We start from the raw sequence: 11,528 nt of genomic DNA, 5'->3' as shown, positions 1-11,528 counted from the left end.
TATCCGTCATGAAATATAAAGTAATTCACCTAAAATAGTTAATAATTGTGAAATGTAGGTAAGATGTTAAACAGGATTGAAATGGAATGCAATGTTTCATTCTATTTTCCAAAGCATTTCCATCTATTAATTTAGTAATCAGAATTTGTCCAAGTACAATCGCTGTTTGCCCTAGGACAGATCGCGATCGCAATCTCTACTAGTAGAATCGGCAATTGTCCTAGGACAGATTGCGATCGCTGTCTGTCCTAGGACAAACGGTGATCGCGATCTGTCCTAGGACAATCGCCGATTGTCCTGAATCGCCATCTCTACTTTGACATATATATAGAGAGAGAGAGAAGGAGAGAGGGAGAGAGGGAGAGAGGGAGAGAGAGAGAGAGAGAGAGAGGGAGAGAGAGAGAGAGAGAAAGAGAGAGAGAGAGAGAGAGAGAGAGAGATTACAGTCACCAAGTATAAATTTTCTTTGTTCATCATTAGCTAGCTACTGTCTAATTGCACTGTTGTCCCGAATAGAAGCTCTTCGTAACGTCACCCTTGGGGCAATTTTACCGTCAGGAGGTAAAATATAATTAACCTAGAGTTTTTTTATTTCCACGGCAAAAGACATGACAGTCTGAACTTTATACCCGAGCCTTTTCATACTCTAATCTGTATACTTCTTACACAACAGACGTCACCAAACGCCATCACGTACTGTAATCCGGGAACTCATCTGTAAAACGTCCTGTTTTCAGACTTCTTCTCAGATTGGTGTTCAGGTGGGGGCGTAAGTCAATTTCCCAAGGAAGGAAAGAGGAGATCACATTGTCTGTGCTGCTGCTCATGGATATGTATATTTTCTTGCGAATCTCATGACATTTATTGTGTGATGTAGGAGCAAAAAGTGCAAAGACACAACAAAAGATGCAGAGAAGTCCAACCTCACTGGCAATGTGGATAATTCTTTGTGAACTTTTGATGTGATCAGACGAGAGAACTACATATGTTGATAATCCGAATATGAAAAGTATGATGCATTTTTTTTTCGTACCCTGATCCAAAGCAATGTGGTACATATGCCAAAGTTGCAGACGGACTTGAATAAATATGGTCATCCTGGTATGTTAAGGATATGACATAAATATGTTTGCTTCAGACAGAAGGCGCTCAATCTCACTGTCGCGCGTACCGTGGCACATTGCTGTTACAAACAGACAAACAAACACACAAACAGGGAACTTTGTACATTTAAGTGTCTATTTAGAACGAAGCTATCGGAAGTATCTAAGTAGGTTACCACTGCAGACCGGCAGACAAAGATGACCAACCGTTAAACATGAACAAAGTAAGCGTGTTGTTGCTGCTGGTTACGTGGGGATCTCTGTGGCCGGGTTGTTCTTGTCTGCCAGCTGAATGTGTCATACAGGAGCAGTGGTTCGATGGGACATCAATTGTTGATTGTAATTCTCTGAAACTTACAACGATTCCTGATGGCATACCACCCAACGCTTGGCATTTTACAGCCATGTACAATAACATTAGAAATATCACCTACCTGCCGCAACTACCGCAACTGTCTACACTGTACCTAGGTATGAACTCAATGGAGTCGTTTTCCTGGATGTCTTTGCGTGCTCTGCCGCGTTTACGAATTTTACGTCTAGGTACAAACCGACTACGACACGTTCAGCTAGACAGCGTCATTGAGCATCTGCCAGAGCTGAAAACCGTTGATGTAAGTTTTAATAAGATTGTGTCGCTCTCCCAGTTCGAACTGGGGTGGCCGCAGGTGACCACGGCTTGGATCATGGGGAACCCCTTTCGCTGTGACTGCGACCTCTCCTGGCTGATTGACAAGCTGGCGTGTTTACAAGCCTGTCAGGGGAGAGGAAAGAAAGCCTGTTGTCTGTCGTGTTCAACCTGCTTTCTGGCCGACAACCTTAACTATGCAGGCAAACATATCTGCCACATGTACAGTCCGAGTGGACTGAATCAGCTGCCTTTATCAGACGTGTCCAGTCAGCAAATGGGTTGTGGACCACACCAGCCGACCACAAAAGCTGCCAAGGCAACTACAGATGAGGCTCAGAGTCAACTCGCTGACCAGTCACAGGCTGTGGTCACCAGCATCGTGCATGGAAGTGCCCGCTATGACATTACACCCAAACCAACTGAACATAACAAGGCTGCAGGTACGAATGCGTGGAACCCTACCAACAAAACAAGTGGTAGTAAGAACTCTACAACGGCAAACGGAATCACTCCCAAAAACATTCTACTCAGCGCCATGGCAGGGACGACGAGCTGCCTTACCATGATGATATTGTGCCTTCGTCTGTACAAGAGGAAATGCTACAGCTATACTCAAGCTGGCTAAGACTGCTTAAGACAATGTAGCAGGACACGGCGCGGACTTAAGACAACCAGATCAGTCAGAATTAAATGAACCTACAGCATTTCATAGACAGTAATTATGTAAATCCCTCTAAGCTAACACTGTGGCTTTTGCTGGTGCAATTTTAGAAAATATATAGGGAATACAAGGCTTATATGTTGTTTCAGAATTTTTCTTTAGTTCCAGTGTGGTTGTTCTGTGGAGTAATGTTAAAGTACATTTCCCATTAGTCACTGACGAAAAATTGTATCCAGTCGCATGAGTAAGGTACACCGTCGCCACTAAACCAAGGTAGTAACAAGAAAAGTTTTGTTTACATGATACAAGCAACAGATGTATATATTATAATGCATCGCATTGTATGGTTTCTGTATGTTCAAATTAAGGCATTCTTTGTTCTGTGATCTTTCGTATGTTTCATGAACTTGGGAGGTTTTCAAAATAACATCTATTTTTGGATCTTATGTGTTATATTTACTTGTATTAGTAATTTAGCACTGCAAACAAAACCCGATTTTTCACTGGAGGACTATGAAGAAATGTACAGCACCTAATATCCGGAATAGAAAACCTATGGGATCGCTCGCATACATATTGGAAGTACCAGTTTATGTGGTTGATTTGCAATTACTGATTTGATGTTATTAGTACAGATGAATACAGAAATTAGTATTCGGTTCTTATATGATTGTACCAACGATTGTACTATATATTACATGATCTTATTCTAATTCGGATGAAATATATCATCATTTTCACATCTAACTTACATGTAATGTTATTTGTCAATAATGCCAGTCTAAGTTTGGTCGGCTTGTTGAATGCACTATAAAAAATATAAATGTTGCTTTCTTCCAAACTGGGATGATCGTCACAATTATTTTTATAGGGAGTTTAGAGCTGTTAAAGAGATGACCAACATTGTGTTATGAAGCAAAATACGATATGAGACTTTCTAAATTAAACTGTTTTAAGTCATGGTCAGTTTAAAAGGGGCTCAGCAAGTATCAAAGGAAATCGTGATAGAACATCCTGATATAAAAAATGATAGTCACAATTAAGGATTCAGAATACTCTGCCTCTGTAATAATTTCCTAGAGACAGTCAAGCCAGAGTTCTGTCTCCAGATTGAGAAACTGAGCTGTTCAATATTACAGCTGGAGTTTTACAGGGAGATACCCTTGCACCTTACCTTTTTGTGATTGTCCTTGACTACATCATGCGTCAAACACTTGGGGACAGAGAGACTGAATTCGGCTTCGAACTTGTGAGTAGGAAAAGTAGCCACCACCCCCCTGTTGTAGTCAATGACTTAGACTTTACAGACGATATTGCTTTGTTGGCAGAATCAAACGAGCACAAGAATTGATCTTGCGGATGGAAATTGAATCTGCAAAAGTAGGACTTCATCTTAACGCGAAGAAAACAAAGTTGATGGCATATATTCACTCTACTCCTATCATGATCAAAACCAGGACTGGTGACTTAGTTGAGGAAGTAACGAACTTCAAATACCTTGGCTCAAATATGGAAAGTTCGGAAAAAGACATAGATGTAAGGAAAGCTCTAGCCTGGAGTAGCTGCCATAACCTGGCATAAGCTAAGGAAAATCCGGATATCAGGGTTGTCACGGAAAATAAAACTGAAACTTTTCATTGCCACCGACTGTAGAATCCATTTTGATGTATGGGAGTGAAACATGGACACTCACCAAATCCTCAACAAAAAGACTAAATGGAACCTACACGCGAATGCTCCGAATGTGTCTTAATATCTCCTGGGAGCAAAAACTCACCAACGAGCAATTGTATCAAGACCTGCCACAAGTTTCAGAGAAAATAAAAGCAAGAAGATTGAAACTAGCTGCTCATTGCATCAGACATCCGGATGTCATAGCCTCCAGATTAGTTTTTAATATATGGGAACCCACAAAAGGAAAAAAGAAGCCGCGGAAGACCAAAAGGCACCTTCATCGATACACTAAGAGCCGATACCAACCTTACTGAAGTGAAGGAAATACAGTCCCTGATGGAAGATAGCGTGGAGTGGAGGAAGCTTTCAAGTCTGGTTCGAGCGGGAGCTCGACCAAAGTAAAGTAAAGTAAGTCAAGCCAGTACAAGTAACCACCTCTCCATAAGAAGCACATGGTCCATGAGACCTCTTTCTGATGGTCCCTTTTTACAAATTTTTACTATTGACAAAGTATTAAGAATCCTATCTGAAGTGACCACCTGTCCCTTCCACAAAGATTTTATAGGTCCCTGGGTGGTCATATTGGGCAGTTTTGACTCACCAATCTACCGGAAATACTGTGCTAAATAGAGGTTGTTCGTTACGATACCTTAATGGGAATTTTACCCTTAGGAAGTGACGTCAGCGGACAGACTCCCCTCCACGGCAAAGGCAAGACAGGCTATCTTTGTATATGCTTAACTGTAGACTGGTTACAAATCAAACGTCATTAAACGCCACCACATACTGTAATAAGAGAACTCATCTGTAAAATGTCATGTTTTCAGACTTCTTCTCAGATTGGTCTTCAGGTGGGGGCGTCAAAGTCAATTTCCCATGGGAGGGAAGAGGAAATCACATTGTCATTGTGATGTAGGAGCAAAAAGTGCACAACAAAAAATACAGAACAGCCCAGTCTCACAGTTAATGTAGATAATCATTTGTAAACTTTTAGTATGATCAGATTAAAAAGGTAACTAATCTTGAAGTAATGTAGATGATATGAACATTAGAGAAGTGACGTCAGCTAACAGCTAACAGAATCCCCTGGTCCATGGCAACAAGACAGTCTATAAACGTTTGCCTGGGACTATTCATATGCTTATCTGTACACTGGTTACACAACAGACGTCACTAAACACCGTCACGTACTGTAATCAGAGAACTCATCTGTAAAACGTCATGTTTGCAGACTTCTTCTCAGATTGGTCTTTAGGTGGGGGCGTAAGTCAATTTCCCAAGGGAGGGAAGAGGAAATCACATTGTCTGTGCTGCTGCTCATGGATATGGATATCTTTCATGCGAATCTTATCAGATTCATTGTGTGATATAGGAGTAAAAAGCGCAAAAGATGCAGAGAAGCCCAACCTCACTGGCAATATAGATAATTCTTTGTGAGCTTTTAAAATGATCAGACAAAAGAACTAATCTTGAAGTAGTGTTGATAATCCCAACATAAAAACTTCGATGTATTTGGTTTGATCCCGTACCCCGAACCAAAGCAATGTGATACATACGCCAAAGCTGCAGACGGACTTGAATAAATATGGTCATCCTGGTATGTACAAGCACATGGCATAAAGATATTTGCTTCAGACAGAAGGCGCTCAATCTACAGTCGCGCGTACCGTGGCACATTGCTGTTCCAAACAAACACACCAAAATGGAAATTTGTACATTGAAGTGTTTATTTAAAACGAAGTTATCGGAAGTATCTACATAGCTTTCCGTTGCTGACCGACAGTCACGAAGGACCAACCATTGAATATGAAAGTAAGCGGACTGTTGCTGTTGGTTACGTGGGGTTCTTTGTGGTCGGATTGTTCTTGCCTGCCAGCCGGATGTGTGATACGGGAACATCAGCTGCACGATGGGACATCAATTGTCGATTGTAATTCTCTGAAACTTACCACGATTCCTGATTACATACCGCCCAACGCTTGGCAGTTTACAGCCGAGTTTAATAACATTAAAACTGTCACCTACCTTCCGCAACTATATCGACTGTATACACTGGACCTAGGATATAACGACATGGAATCTTTTTCCTGGATGTCTTTGCGTGCTTTGCCTTTTTTACACATTTTGCGTCTAGGTGAAAACCGACTACGACACGTGCAGCTTGATAGGGTCATTGCCCATCTGCCGAAGCTAAAAACCGTTGATGTAAGTTCTAACAGACTTGTGTCGCTCTCTCAGTTCGAACTGGGGTGGCCACAGGTGACCTGGGCGTTAATCATAGGAAACCCCTTCCACTGTGACTGCGACCTCTCCTGGCTGATTGACAAGCTGGCGTGTTTACAAGCCTGTCAGGGAAGAGACGAGAAGGCCTGTTGTCTGTCGTGTTCAGCCTGCTTTCTAGCCGACAACCTGAAATATGCAGGCAGACCTGTCTGTCACAGTCCGAGTGGACTGAATAGACAGCCTTTATCAGACGTGTCCAGTCAGCAAATGGGTTGTGGACCTCGCCAGCCGACCACAAAAGCTGCCATGGTTCCTACGGCGAAGACTCATAGTCAACTACAGAGTAATAACACTTTTCTGATCAACCGTTTCGGAGATACAACCAAGTTAGACCCAAAACGAAATGAATTAAGAACACAGGAATCCTACACGAACGACATCTCGACAATGGTGAACCCTACACGGGACACTACAAAACCGTCTGCTAAAGGCCTGGGTACGAAGGAAGGAGAGACTCACAAACCACCGGCTCCCTACGTCTTCAAAATGTTGACGGGAACCTTTCTGGCTTTGACCTTCATCTTCATCATCGTCGGAATAAAGATGAAGAACAAACTATACTGCAACTGCCGAGAAGAAGCCAACATAGGTTTGCTTGTTTATTTTTTTGTTTGATTGTCCCGTGCTTGCTTGCTTCTCAGCATGTCCCTTTGTAGTATGATACAAACATGTACATAGTTACATAATCTTTATTCAATTTATGTAACTGCTTGGATACGATGAACAACCATGCAGTTACATAAATTGAATAAATATTACATGTTATAAACACCTTTAGAGACAATTTCGCAGGCACATAAAGAATACACATGTTTCTATACATAATACTTCATGAACTTTATCTGAAACCGAATCTGTCAATCATATCGCAGGGGCTGTCAATCATGGACATCCAGCTGTCAATCAAATCACCCCACCAATAGTCAACTCTCTCTACCAAGGCACCACTGATGAGGAAGATCCGCATTACTGCAATGATGATTTGGCAGCCATGGGTGAAAGTCAAACGCTCACACCAACCCCAAACTCGGCACATCATGGAACCCCTGAAGAAGGATCTAATCCAGGACATCTAGCCTTTCCGGAGAATGCTCAACGCTGCATGGGATCTAATGATGATTCGTCTGCCATGGATGAAAGCCAAACTCTCGCACAAACCCTAGACTTGACACATCAGGGAACTCCTGAACATGGCTTGAATCCAGAACATCTAGCCGTTCCGGAGAATGCTCAACTCTGCACGGGATCTGCATCTAGCGGGCACTCGCAAGCAACTTCCCGCTTGTATGCGTCGTCGGATGTCTTCACCTCTGGAGCTTCTACGTCATCCAGCTTGTACACGTCACCAGAAGGTAACCACAGCACTTCTGCAGAGGGTTTAAATCATGGAGACCCTGTAGCTACTGAAACTGATGAGCTCTGCAGTGAGCCTATATACGGCACGCAGTCGCAAGCAGCAGCAGTTACTTCATCTCGCCTGTACGACATGTGTTACTGATCTTCAAATTATTGAAGAGGAGGTACACACCAGGAACTTACAGAATGCAAAAAAAAATCAGCACGGGTTACTGCTGAGGCATCACAAATAGAGAACTACTGTAGGTAACTCCTTACAGCAAGTTGTAGACCGGCCAACAAGAGGGAATGCTGTTCTAGATGTAATCATCACTAACAGCCACTCCCTATATACTGCACCACTTGTAGGCGCACCAGTTGGTCTAAGTGATCACAATTCCGTTGTTTGGTCGCCAAAAGTGTCCGTCGTACAGAACAAGACCTACCCTCGTGTAGTGAGGCCTCTCAAAGATTCCGATGTAAGAGCTTTCGGACAATGGATTACCCAGCATAACTGGCAATATGTCCTTAATGCCGCCAACACTGCCACAAAAACAGAAATCTTCTACAAGACCCTGACTAAGTACATCAATAAATTTTTCCCCACAAATACTGTGAACATCCATTTATCAGACAAACCATTGATCACTCCAGCCATCAAAGACATGATTCGTAAGCGACAACAAGCGTTTCATACTCGGACCGAAGATGCCTGGAAAAGACTCAGGAACAAGATGATATGAGACATAAAACTAGCAAAGAAAAAACACTACGTAGACAAGATACAACAACTCAAGGTAGAAAACCCAGCCACCTGGTATAAGGAACCCAAAACCATGTGCAACATCGTTGAGCCACCCTGCGTTATCCATGTACCTGACGTCGATCCAACCGACCACAACGCTGTTGCAGACGCGATCAACAAACACCTAGCAAGTATCTCACAGCACCCCCCCCCCCCGGTGTGTACCAGCCAGCTGCCTTCTTACCTGCCTGCACCCTCCACGCCACCACCGATCCAACCCTGGGACATGTACGCGGAGCTGAGGCGTGTCAAAGTCGGCAAAGCTGGAGGCCCGGATGGTATTGCACCTAGACTGGTTAGGATGTTTGCCTGCGAACTTGCCGAACCCCTTACGGATATCCTCAACACTTCGCTGAAGGAAGGGGTAGTCCCCACTCAGTGGAAAGAAGCCGTGGTTGCCCCCATCCCCAAAGAACTCCCGGCAGTTATTGACAAGCTACGCCCTATATCTCTTACAGCGATATTCGCGAAGATTTGTGAGGGATGTGTCGCCAAGTGGGTGTTATCGGACATTTGGAAGAATATCGACCAACGTCAACTCGGGGGTATAAAGAGAAGCTCAACTACACACTGTTTGCTCAACCTAATTCACTTCTTGTTTGAAGGTGCAGAGAGAAGCAAAAACGTGGGAACCATTGTATTAACAGATTTTACTAAAGCGTTCGATATGGTTAACCACAAACAAGCCGTCAACAAACTCTTGAATATGGGAACGCGACCTTACATTATACCCTGGATGGTAATTTCCTCTCAGAAAGACGACAGCGTGTCAGATATGGAGATTCACTGTCAGATTGGCAAACTCTCACCACCGGAGTACCACAGGGTACAAAATTGGGCCCGATTATCTTTCAATGCATGATTAACGACGCCTGTCTAGCACATGATGACCGGTGGAAGTATGTCGACGACCTGTCCCTTGGACAGACATGTCCGGCAACAGTCGCACCTTCAAGAACAAGTGAACTGGTTAGACAAATGGTCCAAAGACACACAGCTTAAACTCAATCAGAAGAAGTGTTTTACTTTCACTGTATGTTTCCTGAAAACTCCACCCCCCACCCCTGCCGATAGTCATTGATGGAAAACAGCTCAAAGCTGTAAACATTGTCAAAGTTTTGGGACTGTGGCTACAGTCAACACAAGTGTGCGAGATGACAAAAAAGGCAAGCAAGCGCATGTTCATGATTCGCAGGTTAAAAACGTTTGGCCTCCCACTGTCTGACTTGGTTACAATATACTGTGGGTTCATCCGTCCAGAACTAGAGTACTGTGTCCCTGTCTGGCATTACAGCTTAACAAATCAGCAGACAGCAGCCATTGAACGTGTACAGAAACGGGCATGTCGCATTATTCTTGGGAGGGCCTACACAGACTATAACACAGCACTTAATGTATGCGGGCTAGAGAAACTTATCAGTAGAAGAGCTAGTCTGTGTGTGAAGTTTGCAAACAACATGGCAACATCACAGAGAACTGTAGAGTTAGTGCCCGCTTCCAGGGGACAAACACACGGCCGGTCACTCAGGAACTCTAATGAACTTACCCTGCCAGTCTGCCGGACGACTAGGTTTAGAAATAGCCCGGTGCCATCTATGTTACGGCTCCTGAATGCTGCGAAATGAACCTAGATCGAATTGTCTATTTGATAAGCAAACGGATATAAGATAGACTAATTTAATGCTGATGTTTTAAAATTGTTTTAATACCATAGTAATTGATGTTAAATGATTTGTGTAATGTCTTGATGGTGAAAACAAAGTGCAATATGTGAAGAGGGCACAATTCAGCCTTTGGCTGCAAAGCCTTTTTATGAATGATAAACCATTTGATTGATACAACTCAGCACAACCATACAGCCACTCCGAAGGACAAGTCCCAACCAAGTACCTGGTGTAAACGAGGGACGGACGAAGGCATCACAGGGACAGTGCTAAGTTAGGAACGATAAAACGCTTACAGAAATGTATTACAAGCACCGCCTATAGAAAATTTATATTGCGGAGGGTCAAGCCTCTCGAAGATTACCTGGCAACGATGGACGGTGCGACGGACGAAAGATTACGGGCAAACATCACATAGCAACCACCCGAAAGCTGAGGACTAGATTTGCTTCTCACTGTTACAAAGAGAGCTCACTCATAGATTGGGCTCGAAGGCATGGATCGCAGTAATCACGTTGTCGTGAGACCTCGGATACTGACGCAAATGGATAGCGGGCTGTATGAGAGCACTGTGGAAGACTCACTGTTACAAAGAGAGCTCACTCATAGATTGGGCTCGAAGGCATGGATCGCAGTAATCACGTTGTCGTGAGACCTCGGATACTGACGCAAATGGATAGCGGGCTGTATGTGATATCGGGGTGCAGTTTTATTGACCTTAAGAGCACTGTAGAAGACTGGAATGTTTGGACAGAACATTGTCCTGGCAACATGCACAAACTACATGATTATAGACATCATCAGTACATGTACATGTCCATAGTAGGACTCGCTGTCGTCTAAAATAGATACTGGGGAAATGCACCTCCATGAGTGATACAGTGGAAAACTGAAACGCCATACGTGAAGACTCACAATTGAGAAAGGCACTGGCTAGTGTAATTTCCCTCTGTTATGTTTGTGACTGACAGAGACGTTTGTAAAAATACAGACAAGTATTGCGTTTACTTATGGCCCCTCTGAGGACGTTTAGAAACTGTGACGTTTGTATCAGTAGAACACATTACTGAAACGGTTTCAATGTTTGTTGGATGTTGTCGATGAATAGGGATTGCTTCGTGGTATGGTGTAGTTCATAATAAAGTTGGCTGATTGTGATCAATATTCTTATAGGTCAATTTAAATTTACCGAGTTTGATTTTGTTTCGTTGTAGTGACCTCGTAAGGTTTCGTTTGTTTAGAAAGTGTGAGGATTTACTTTATAAAGCATTCACTACTTTTCTAGAAGCGCGAGCGTTCCAAAAGTTCATAGGTCTTGCATGTGAGAAAAATGTATTGTGTTGATGTTAAAAGCCAACAAAGCGAGTGGTCT

Source organism: Branchiostoma lanceolatum, chromosome 5 (assembly GCF_035083965.1).
Source record: "Branchiostoma lanceolatum isolate klBraLanc5 chromosome 5, klBraLanc5.hap2, whole genome shotgun sequence".
NCBI lineage: Eukaryota > Metazoa > Chordata > Leptocardii > Amphioxiformes > Branchiostomatidae > Branchiostoma > Branchiostoma lanceolatum.
Note: the sequence above shows the minus strand (reverse complement) of the source record.